We start from the raw sequence: 12,406 nt of genomic DNA, 5'->3' as shown, positions 1-12,406 counted from the left end.
ATTTCAAAATACGCTTGCTGAAGTCTTTTAAATGTTTATTTTTTTTCACATTTTCTCAAAATCCCATCATTGATTGACACTGGAAGTATGATAGACACTATTACCATTTCAATATGGCTTGTCTAGACACTTGTACTAACTATATTGAAACAAAAGGTCATGCATTTATGCCAAACAGAATTTGTTCTGTGGCGCATTTTGATATTGTACTAAATATAGTACAAGGATGTAAATGGGTTAATATTGTGAAGAGTATTTTCAAAGTGATCAGTGCAACACCAATACAGAGCTGTCACACCAGCTCCTGACCAATGTTCCCTTAAACATTTTTTTGGCGCTGACCAAATTCAATTCAAATCAAATCAAATGTTATTGGTCACATACACATGGTTAGCAGATGTTATTGCGACTGTAGCGAAATGCTTGTGTTTCTAGTTCCGACAGTGCAGCAATATCTAACAAGTAATCGAACAATTCCACAAAAACTACCTAATACACACAAATATAAGTAAAGGAATGGAATAAGAATATATACATAGAAATATAAGGATGAGCAATGACCGAGCGGCATAGGCAAGATGCAATAGATGGTATAAAATACAGTATATGTATATATATGAGATGAGTAATGCAAGATATGTAAACATTATTAAAGTGGCTTTATTAAAGTGACTAGTGATCCATTTATTAAAGTGGCAAATGATTTCAAGTGAGGGTTTCAGGTGACAAGCTCAATTTCTTCAGCCTCCTGAGGTTGAATAGGCGCTGTTACGCCTTCCTCACCACACTGTGTGGGTGGACAATTTCAGTTTGTCCATGATGTGTTTGTCGAGGAACTTAAAACTTTCCACCTTCTCCACTGCTGTCCCGTCAATGTGGATAGGGGGGTGCTCCATCTGCTGCTTCCTGAAGTCCACGTTCATCTCCTTTGTTTTGTTGACATTGAGTGAGAGTTTGTTTCCCCTGACACCACATTCCGAGTGCCCTCACCACCTCCCTATAGGCTGTCTCATCGTTGTTGGTAATCAAGCCTACTATGGTTGTGTCGTCTGCAAACTTGATGATTGAGTTGGAGGCGTGCATGGCCACGCAGTCATGTGTGAACAGGGAGTGCAGGAGGGGACTGAGCACACATCCTTGTGGGGCCACAGTGTTGAGGATCAGCGAAGTGGAGATGTTGTTTTCTACCTTCACCACCTGGTGGCGGCCCGTCAGGAAGTCCAGAACCCAATTGCACAGGGCGGCAACGAAACCCAGGGCCTCAAGCTTAATGATGAGCTTGGAGGGTACTATGGTGTTGAGCGGTCTTCCGGCGCACATTAACAGCCCACTGGGCACACACTGTTTGAATCAACGTTGTTTCCACGTAATTTCAATTAAATTATATTGAACCAATGTGGAATAGACGTTAAACGTCTGTGCCCAGTGGGTGTGAACACTTAGGCTGTATCCGCTTTAAGTTAAAGTTTCAGACAGTGGCCAATAGGCTATCGTGGCTATTTGAACATAATGTAGGCCTATCAGAGTGGCCTACCAACAATAACAATGGAGCAAATGCCATAACATTTCCATAAGGCTGTGGGTCTTGTGTGGCTCATTTGGTAGAGCATGGAATTTGCAATGCCAGGTTTGTGGGTTCGATTGCCATGGGGGACCAGTACAAACAAGTATGAAAATTGATATGAGTCACTCTGGATAAGAGTGTCTGCTAAATTAAATGTAAATGGATATAGCTGTTGACTGCGATGATATTGCCTACTATAGCCAATATATGTGCTCTATGATCTCACATGTGCTTAGGTTACAGGTAGGTCAAGGCAGGCAAAGAGTCTAAATCAAATCAGAGTCACGCAGGTACAGAACAGCGGTCAGGACGGTCAGGATGGTCAGAACTGGGAAGACTAGGAAAAGCAAAAACTAGAGCACAGGGAACACGCTGGTAGGACTTGACGGGACAAGACGAACTGGCAACAGACAAACAGAAAACGCAGGTATAAATACACATGAGGTAATGGGAGACACCTGGTGGGGGTTGGAGACAATCACAAAACAGGTGAAACAGACCAGGGTGTTTTACAACCCTTCCCTATTTTTTGGACCAGCCCCCCCTCCCTACCCCAGTAAATTTTGAACTGTCCTCAATCAATGAAAAATGTTGTCTGTACAGGTTTACATTCAACAACAGTAGAAACAGATTATTTTTTTTGTAATTATTTTCATAAGCTATTATTGTTCCAGTTCCTGCTATTCCATGTTAAACCAGCTGGCACAGACCAACGGGCTGGAGCGTTTTTCACTTTTCATTGGTTCATTGTTCCAAGTTTCCAACTCTTACCAAAGGAATTAGATCTAATCTTGGGATTTTAGGTAGTGAATTTATAACTGCACACTACATGGCATTTGGACAGACAGCCACATGAATCTCCCATTTTAGTCAGTTGTCTTTAATCAGGTCTGTAAGCCAGTCACATAGTCATGCCACTCTTGTATTGCTGGCATAAGGGTACCAGGATTATGGCACCAATAAACTGACTCATTCATCTTCGCACCCTATTGCTTTATTATATTCCTTTGTGTTGTAGATAGTTAGGTTTCATTTTCGAGAGTTTTACTCATTTGATTGTTAGTGTAGGCTACATTACTGTATGTGTCACAGGATCAAGGAATTTCCCAAAACCTGACAACATAACTTAAGGACTAGTAAGGCCTGATCCTGAATATCAAATACGAATTCTATGAAGTTGTTGTTACCCTTTTCACTTTTATTTGTAATCCTTTAAATAAAGGACCATGTAATTGTTAAGTGTCTTAATGGACCCTAAAAGTCATATTTGTTACTTTTTCACAGTCGCTAATCAGCGCAATTGTTGGTATTATACTTGTGAATATGGCCCAGTAATATCATATCAGGCAGTGTAGGGGCACCTCTATGTCTGCCACTTTCAAATGGCTATACTGATGTAATGGGCCGTAAAGTATAATGGGATAAATAAAGTATGCCAGGTTGGGGTTTTAGGACTCCAACTCACTCAATAAAGTATTTTTATACCTTTAATGTGCAGGCTCTTAAGATGCTCTGACAGCATACATCATTTATTACAGCTGCTTAACCCTTCTGGGATGTTTATTGTTTTTGTTGTTGACTGTGCCTCAGATTGCTGCATTCAGAACTCAGTGCCGTCAGGGAGCACAATAGTGATTGGCATGCTTTGAAAGAATTGGAGCATGGCCACTATATAGCCTATACAACAGTCATACCGAATAGGAAATGCTAGAAATTCTGGGAGACCTTGGACTTTGCGCAGAGGTCTTGAATACAGACCAGAGAACCCAGACTGTTAAAGAATCGTAAAATTGTAGCAGGTGTTAAGTTGTAAAACTATGGCATCCGTTCTAATCAGTGTGAGACAGGAGGTTGTATTGTGCTGAGGTGAAGGAGTCAGATTGTGTTTTAGTGGAAGTTCCTTTACAAGGCATTCTACCTCCGCTTTATCTAAAGCAAGTCTGTGATGTCGCTACTGTGCTCTTGTTAACGTGTTACTGTAAGACCACCTCGATCAGCAGCACATTATAGTGATATCGTATGCCATATTAGTAAGATTTCTGGGATTTACACCCTTTTATGGTTTTAGTGAGCGTGCAAGTCAACACCACTCAAACGGTTATAGGAATACCATCTACCCTGAACATGACTGAGCTTATTACTATTTATGTCTGAAGAGGTATTCAAATGTAGACATAAGGAGGACCTATAGTATAGGGATTTTATAATTACGCATAATGATACTGCATTCCAGATGGGAGGCCTCAACGCACACCTAATTATACACTGGTGTGCAAAATTACTGACACCCTTGATCAAGATGAGCAAAAATGACTATCAAATAAATAATTCAAATACTGAGCTATATTCTATGGGGAAATTATCTTATTTTATACTTATATAATAGATGTTGTTTAACAACTAATACTTGTTTTCTCTCAAAAACATAGGGGTCAAATTATTGACACCCTTGTTTTCAATATCTTTCAATACCTCACCTTTCAAGAAAAAAAAAATATGAGATTGGAGAACGCATTCCTCCATACAGAATCTTTCCATATCCTTGATATCTTTCGTCTGGGCTTATGGACAGCCCTCTTTAATTCAAACCACAGGTTTTCAATTGGATTCAAGTCCAGAAACTGATTTTGTAGTCAATTAATCTTTCTTTGTGGATTTAAAAAAAATGTGTGCTTGGGGTTATTGTCTTGCTGGAAGATCTAGTTGCGACCAAGTTTCAGCCTCCTGACAGCAGGTTTTTGGCTAAAATGTCCAACCAGGTTTTGAGCTAAAGTTAATGATGTTGTTGACCTTAAAAAGGGCCCAGGACCAGTGTAAGGAAAACAGCCCATAACCTAAAATATCTAACACCATATTTTACAGTAGGTATGGGGTTCTTATCTGCTTATGCATTCTCATTCCCAATTTTTTAACATACAATATAGCTCACTATTTTAATTCTTTACTTTTATACAGTATTTTTTGCTTATCTTTATCAAGGGTGTCAATCATTTCGGACCCCACTGTAAATCACTTTAGCAGTCCCTCACTGTTTTAATCAGATGGGTAGATGTTGCATCACATTTACGTCATTTTAGCAGACGCTCTTATCCAGAGCGACTTACAAATTGGTGCATTCACCTTATGATATCCAGTGGAACAACCACTTTACAATAGTACATCTATATCTTTTTTTTTGGGGGGGGGGTTAGAAGGATTACTTTATCCTATCCTAGGTATTCCTTAAAGAGGTGGGGTTTCAGGTGTCTCCGGAAGGTGGTGATTGACTCCACTGTCCTGGCGTCGTGAGGGAGCTTGTTCCACCATTGGGGTGCCAGAGCAGCGAACAGTTTTGACTGGGCTGAGCGGGAACTGTGCTTCCGCAGAGGTAGGGAGGCGAGCAGGCCAGAGGTGGATGAACGCAGTGCCCTTCTTTGGGTGTAGGGACTGATCAGAGCCTGAAGGTACGGAGGTGCCGTTCCCCTCACAGCTCCGTAGGCAAGCACCATGGTCTTGTAGCAGATGCAACCTGCTTTAATGTTACTTTTCTTTTGATTTCTTCCATTTTGACATGCAAACAGTCAATGGGATATACAGTATACTATAAAACTCAACTCTGGACCTAGAAACCAGTTCTACTGCTCCCCTCTAATCAGGGACTGATTTAGACCTGGGACACCAGGTGTGTGCAATTAATTATCAGGTAGAACAGAAAACCAGCAGGCTCTGGACCTCGTAGGGTAAGAGTTGAATAACCCTGCTATAGTCTGTATTACTATAGTGATGAGGGAGTTTCACTTTAGAGTGTGTATGAATACTTTATAATTCTACTTCTGTCTTGAATGTGTGGCTTTTCAGTCAAGGTAATGAGCATACCTTAGGCTGTAAGCATAACTTATTTTGGAACATGATGGTACCACAGTCTCAATGGGTAAATACTAAGTTCTTACATCACCACAATCACTCCAACATTTGGGAAAGGGGATACCTAGTCAGTTGCATAACTGAATAGATTCAACCAAAATGTGTCTTCCATATTTCACCCAACCCCTTTGAATCAGAGAGGTGCGGGGGGCTGCCTTAATCAACATCCATGTCAGAACGGCAGAACAGCAGATTTTTCTTCCTTGTCGGCTCGGGGATTCGATCCAGCGACCTTTTGGGTCATCTTAATCGATCCTTTCTTTTGATACCAGGGGTGCAGTTTGACTTTTTATATATTTGGCCATGTAATTTAAAAGGCTCTGAGTCAGAATAGTGAGCCCTACAATGAGTTTATTCCTCTCATGGCACTTCTCGAAAGTCCGGTGTTTTTATTGGTCCTACTCCTGCAGATGTTTTTTTTATTAACAGATGAGCTCTCAAATAATAGCAGCTCTAGGCAATACTGATGAAACACACTACTTCAGTTTATTGCTATTTTGAACATTTTGGTGATCAGTTCAAATCTGAGTCTTTGCTTTATTGAATAGTTTGACATCCATCACAGTAGAGGTTGTACTTAGTATCTACTCAGGCATATTTAGAGTGCCACTAAGTTTATTTTATTTCTGCTTCATAAAATCCCCTGCAGTCAATTCGATGTCCTGAACCGTTTTTCTTATTCACATTTGGGGTGCAAGTATCTATAAAATATAATATAATGTCTTGTATTATCGTGAAACAATATCATGCCAATAAACAACCTGAGAGGATTTTTAGGTATAGTCACAGCAGAAATGTCTCTCTGTAATCTCTCCCAGATTACATGACTGGATTGTTGGTTAGCCTACTGACTCCATAATCAATAATTACACTCTTCTAATGAAATGTAATTAGTTGTTCTATATTTTGAGAAAAATGTGATTAAGATATTTACTCTGTTGAGAACTCTGTTTTGGCAGATAAAGACACATTCTGGATGCATGGGTGCACACTGTATCCACATGATGTGCATTATTAATGGTTTGGCAAATTGCTCTTAATACTTGGCTGCATCCACATGCCCAGAGCAGAGCTGAGGGCGTTGACGACAGGCAGGGGAACTCAGTAAATATGAGACAGGAGGAGCACAAGTTAGAGCATGAGAAGCCCCAAGACTATCATTAAATCCAAATCCATCGAGGAGTGGGAAAGTGTGTGTAGTTTTCTGTATAATGAGGAAGCTCCCTTGAAATTATGCTGCTTTTTTGGTATGCGGCATCGCCCAATAAACAGCAACAGGCTGGCTTATACCTGACACACATGGGTCCCTCTGTGCCTGGCAAGGCAGCTGTAGTGCACAGAATTAGATAAGGGAAAAGTTGGAAGCAAAGTATCTTCATGTTGTTGAGGATGAATATATAAAATATCATTATACCATGGTAAGCTATTTTTTTAATGAATATCTGAAAATTGTTAATAGTGATTAAATGAATATAGAATGTGAGTAAAGGGGACACTTGAAATCAGAGATCAGCTAGAGGTCCTAGGATAATCTGTCTGGGCCAACGCTAAGTTCAGGAACAAGAAGCAGCCAAATGATGTGGAAATATGTGTCAAGTGTGAGGCGGGTGAAAGGTCAGAGGTCAGGTTAGCTGGCACTAGAAGGTCCTGATTAGGATGGGGGGATTAAAGCGTTGAACCACAGGGCCACAGCTAGGGGAAACCTGAGCCAGATGGCGAGGTGGCTGGAGCTCCATCTCGATTCCAGCATCAGCTAACAGAGGTCGGAGTTTAACTCAGTTTATCTCAGAAGAGACAAAGGATGAGATATTGCTTAGTTTGAAATGTGTCATTATGAATGGGAATGGGGGATTTAGATGAAAGGGTGCCATTATTTCATTGGTTTTCATCTTAAAATGAAAGGCATTTCTCTCTGTTTCTCACAAGGTTTTTGATATCTGGTTACGGGCATATTATAAGATGCGTAATTAAGCAGGTTGACACCCCTGACCTTACCTCTCAGAAGTTCCAATTCTATTGTACCGATCACATATGAAACGGCTACACATTGTCAGTTCTTGAAAGATAAAGCAATAAAATGTAGCTGGGGCACACAGTGTAAGATAACACATTTGGCAGTTATCCAGACAGATGGGTAATGAAGTCAAAGAACGCTCCATGCTAACGCCGTCCAATTTGTCCCCAATGTGTTTGTTATAGTGACGAAAATGGAAGAAAGAAATTCTCCAAACACATTATAACATCACTGGATCTCAAAGCAAGTAAAATAAATTAGGCTCATACAGATTTGTTTTACTTATCAAAATTAAAAAAAGAGATTTCAGAAATGCTCTTGAAAGTAATAAAATGTAACAGAGTTGCAATGTGTCTTAAAGTATTTATGGTTGTGAAAGTAGTTATAGTAGTAATAGTGACTGCAGTAGTAATGGTAGTGACTGATTATAGTTGAAACGGTAGGTAGATGGAAATATTGATTGATTGATTGATTGATTGATTGATTGATAGGATAGCCTGAACATGTGAAAGTTAGTTTGGCGTCTCTAGCTTGAAATGTTCAAGACTTACTATTATTGTTGATGGGTTAATATATGCAAATGTTTGCACATTTTAATTGGTATAGTTTCTAACATTTTGAAAATGTGACAGTTGCTTTAATGTTTGTAGCTGAAATGGTTAAAGAGTAGTAGCATTTGACATTTCCACCGCTGTGTTCTTCTGGTTGGCATTGAATACATTATGCTAATTTATGCAAATTGAATTTGTTTATAGTTTCTAACGTTTTTAGAGAATTTGTAGTTAGGAGAGCCTGAACGTTTCAAAGTTGGTCTTGTAAAATGAATTAGCCAAGGAGCAGGACCCTTTTGAATTGCTACTGTACCACTATATTCCTATGGTTTTCATTCAAACCTGTTAATTTATGCAAATTGAAAATGTTTATAGTTCAAAAAGTATAAATATGATAAAAAATCTGTATACGATTCATATAAGTTGGGTCAGTCTGCACATTTCAATTTGGTTTGGTGTTGATTGCTTAAACGGTTCAAGAGGAGTAGCATTTCAAAGTTTTTACCATTCAAGTCTATGGCACCTTTATTGCCATTGAAATGCGTTGGGAGCTCATATAAATATGAAATAAGTATAAATAGTATCAAAAAGATTTTCTCAAGCAATCTAAGTTGGGCCAGTCTAAACAATGTTTATTGTTGATAGCTTAAGCAGTTGAAGTGCTAAAGCAGTTTAAGTGCTTAAGCAGCGGAATAAATATAAAAATAATACGACTATGTAAGAGTGCTAGAATGGTCTTGCTTTCAGCAAGCACACTAATGAAAACAAGGGCAGACTGGTATGTGACGCAACTCTAGACAAACCCTGTCTGGTCTACCTTTTCTTTTCCAAATTGATACAGTCCAGACTCCATGCAGACAGTCAGGCAAACTAGCAGCAGTGTTGGTATATCTTTGATGATTTAACAGTGCTGCAGTGCTGACACAATTTCAGCATGCTGACTGGTGGGCATCTAACATATTGCGCTGGTTCTGTGACGACCATCCTTGTGAATGGAATACCTGTGCCGTTGTATGTGTGTGTGTGTGTGTACGTGCGCAACGTGTGCGCGCAGCATGTATCTGTGTGTACAGTTTATGTGTGTAGCGTGTCTGTCTGGGTCCTCCGTGTGCCTGGAGAGAGACCACCTGTGAGAGTAACACCCCGTCTGGAGGGCATGAATTCAAGGACCTCCGCTGGACAGTTACGACTGGAATACTCTCTCCACCTAGAGCAGTGAATGACACAATATCTTCCACAGGAGGCTGCTCAGCGGAGGACCGCTCATCATAATGGCTGGAATGGAGTAAATGGAATGGTATCAAACATATGGAAACCATGTGTTTGATGTGTTCGATACCATTCCATTGATTCCGTTCCAGCTATTACTAAGAGCCTCTCCTCCCCAATACTGTCCCATACCGTCCTGAGAAATCCATTAGCATCAATGTTCCCTTGTAAATATTGCTTCCGTGCTCAATCTCTTTCCCAGGTGTAAGCACATCAGAGATTTCCATTTTCGTGCTGAAAGGCAAAAGCCCAGTAATGCGTTTGGGTGTGGAGCCAGACGTTTCTTGATGACTGCCACAAATCATTTAATTCTAAACCAAATAACACATACAGTAACAGAGTTGCAAATATACCAGCATGGTCAGTTTCGAATGCGTTGCATCCAGGACAGCCCTTCTTCAAGACCTGCCCGCTGCTTCGGGGCTCAAAGGAGAATGAATCAGATAAGCTCTCAAGGTGTAAATATGTCATCCGTTGTCAGTTCTAATTAGACTTTACATCAGTGCTTCATACATAAACGACAGTAAAAATAGTTTCCATATTAATGAGAAGAATTCTTAATATTACAGGGTGAGTGCTTTTGTCAACAATATTACAAGGTTATTCATTTGAATTATTCAACTAACACAGCATACAGTGGCTTAGTTATAGCAATGCAACACCAATGGCAGAATGAAAAAGAATGATACTTCATTTTCTCTCCTAAATCTACCTCTTGTAGGTGGGGAAGGGGATACCTAGTCAGTTGCACAACTGAATGCATTCAACCAAAATGTGTCTTCAGCATTTAACCTATCCCCTCTGAATCTGAGAGGTGCGGGGGGCTATCTTAATCAACTTCCACGTCATTGGCACCCGGGGAGCAGTTGTTGTTGTGGGTTAACTGCCTTCCTCAAGTGAAGAACGGCAGATTTGTCGACCTTGCCGGCTCGGCAATTCAAACCAGTGACCGTTTGGTTACTGGCCCAACGCTCTAACCGCTAGGCTACCAGCCGGCCCATGGTAATTACAATGAATTGCACATACCATAGCAGGATTTCTATCCCTCGGATTCACTGAGTCCAATGTCCAGTTGGTAGTGGTGCATCATCATTTTGCTCACAACCGTTTCATACATTTGTGATGATAATCTGAGCACTACCAAAGTTTATGAAAAGTTTAAAATAGTTTACTATAGGAATTGCAATAGCACCAAACAGACAGAATGTAAACTATAGCATAATTAGTCTCTGTACATACTTTTGCATAATGTTTTCAGAAATCAAACTGCTATTATTACATGAACTTGAGATAAATTACACATACACACAGTACAGTACCTTACTGCTCTGGAGATAATACTTCTAAGAACATATTATGTACAGCGCCTTCAGAAAGTATTCACACCACTTGATTTATTTCACATTTTGTTGTGTTACAGCCTGAATTCAAAATGGAGTGCATTTTTATTTGTACAAATGTATTCAAAATGAAATACAGAAATATCAAATTAAAATAAGTATTCACACCCCTGAGTCAATACTTTGTAGAAGCACCTTTGGCAGCGATTACAGCTGTGTCTTTCTAGCTAAGTCTCTAAGAGCTTTCCACACCTGCATAGTACAATATTTGCACATGATTCTTTTTAAATTCTTCAAGCTCTGTCAAATTGGTTGTTGATCATTGCTAGACAGACATTTTCATGTCTTGCAATAGATTTTCCAGACGATTTAAGTCAAAACTGTAATTAGGCCAGTCAGGAACATTCAATGTCGTCTTGGTAAGCAACTCCATGGAATATTTGGCCTTGTGTTTTAGGTTAATGTCATGCTGAAAGGTGAATTAGTTTCCCAGTGTATGTTGGAGAGCAGACTGAACCAGGTTATCCAGGTTATTCCGTTTCCTTTTATCAACAACAAAAAACTCCGTAGTCCTTGCCGATGACAAGCATAACCGTAACATGATACAACCACTACCAAACTTGAAAATATGAAAAGTGGTATTCGGTGATGTGTTGTATTGGATTTGCCCCAAACATAACGCTTTGTAGTCAGGACATGAAATTAATTTATTTGCCACATTTTTTGCAGTTTTAGTGCCTTAATACAAATAGGATATATGTTTTGGGATATTTTAATCATGTACAGGCTTTCTTCTTTTCACTCAGCCATTTAGGTTAGTATTGTGGAGTAACTACAATGTTGTTGATCCATCCTCAGTTTTCTCCTACCACAGCCATTAAACTACATAACTGTTTTAACGTCACTATTGGTCTCATGCTGAAATCCCTGAGCAGTTTCCTTCCTCTCCCACAACTGTGTTAGGAAGGACGCCTGTATCTTTGTAGTGACTGGGTGTATTGCGGTACAGAGATGAGGTAGTCATTGAAAAATCATGTTTAACACTATTATTGCACACAGTATTAGTCCATTCAACTTATTATGTGACTTGTTAAGCACATGTTTACTCCTGAACTTATTTTGGCTTGCCATAACAAAGGGGTTAAATACTTATTGACTCAATACATTTCAGCTTTTAATTTTTTATTAATTTGTAAACATTTCTAAAATACTGTATAATTCCACTTTGACATTATGGGGTATTGTGCATAGGCCAGTGACACAAAATCTCAATTTAATATTTTTTAAATTCAGGCTGTAACACAACATGTGGAAAAAGTCAAGGAGTATGAATAATTTCTTAAGGCACTCTAAATACCTTGTATTATGAAGATGTTCATATTATAAAAATACATTCAAAGTCCATAGAGATTGATACAATATTGCTCACTGTACAGGACAAGGCGCAATTGGCCAGATGCAGTCACGGTCAATGCAAATGTGGACAATGTGACAAGTCATGTGTAGATTTTCCTTGTTCATTTCCCAAAAGGCAATTTCTGAAATTGGAATACATGGGAAACACATCAAGTGATGGTACAGATACATGTACACATTAAGCTGTTCACCTCACTAAAGGCGAAACACGACACTTTTCATTCACATATTCTGAGCAGTCAGAACCCCAATGTCATCTCTGCAGTTTTAACCATTACCTCCTGCCTGGGAGTGTTTCAGGTCTGCTGCATAGATCATGTGGCAGCCTTTTGTATTAACGTATCCCAAA

General features: G+C 39.5%; 1 protein-coding gene across 1 annotated transcript in view; it reads left to right on the top strand.

Moving 5' to 3' along the window:
- The window catches only part of LOC106604930 (5-hydroxytryptamine receptor 4), a 162,207-nt gene that overhangs the window by 29,301 nt on the left and 120,500 nt on the right, over positions 1-12,406 (top strand). The gene's annotated exons all lie outside the window — the stretch shown is intronic.

The sequence above is a fragment of the Salmo salar genome, chromosome 05 (genome assembly GCF_965601325.2).
Source record: "Salmo salar chromosome 05, fSalSal1, whole genome shotgun sequence".
NCBI lineage: Eukaryota > Metazoa > Chordata > Actinopteri > Salmoniformes > Salmonidae > Salmo > Salmo salar.
Note: the sequence above shows the minus strand (reverse complement) of the source record. Positions and strands in the feature narration are given on the sequence as shown.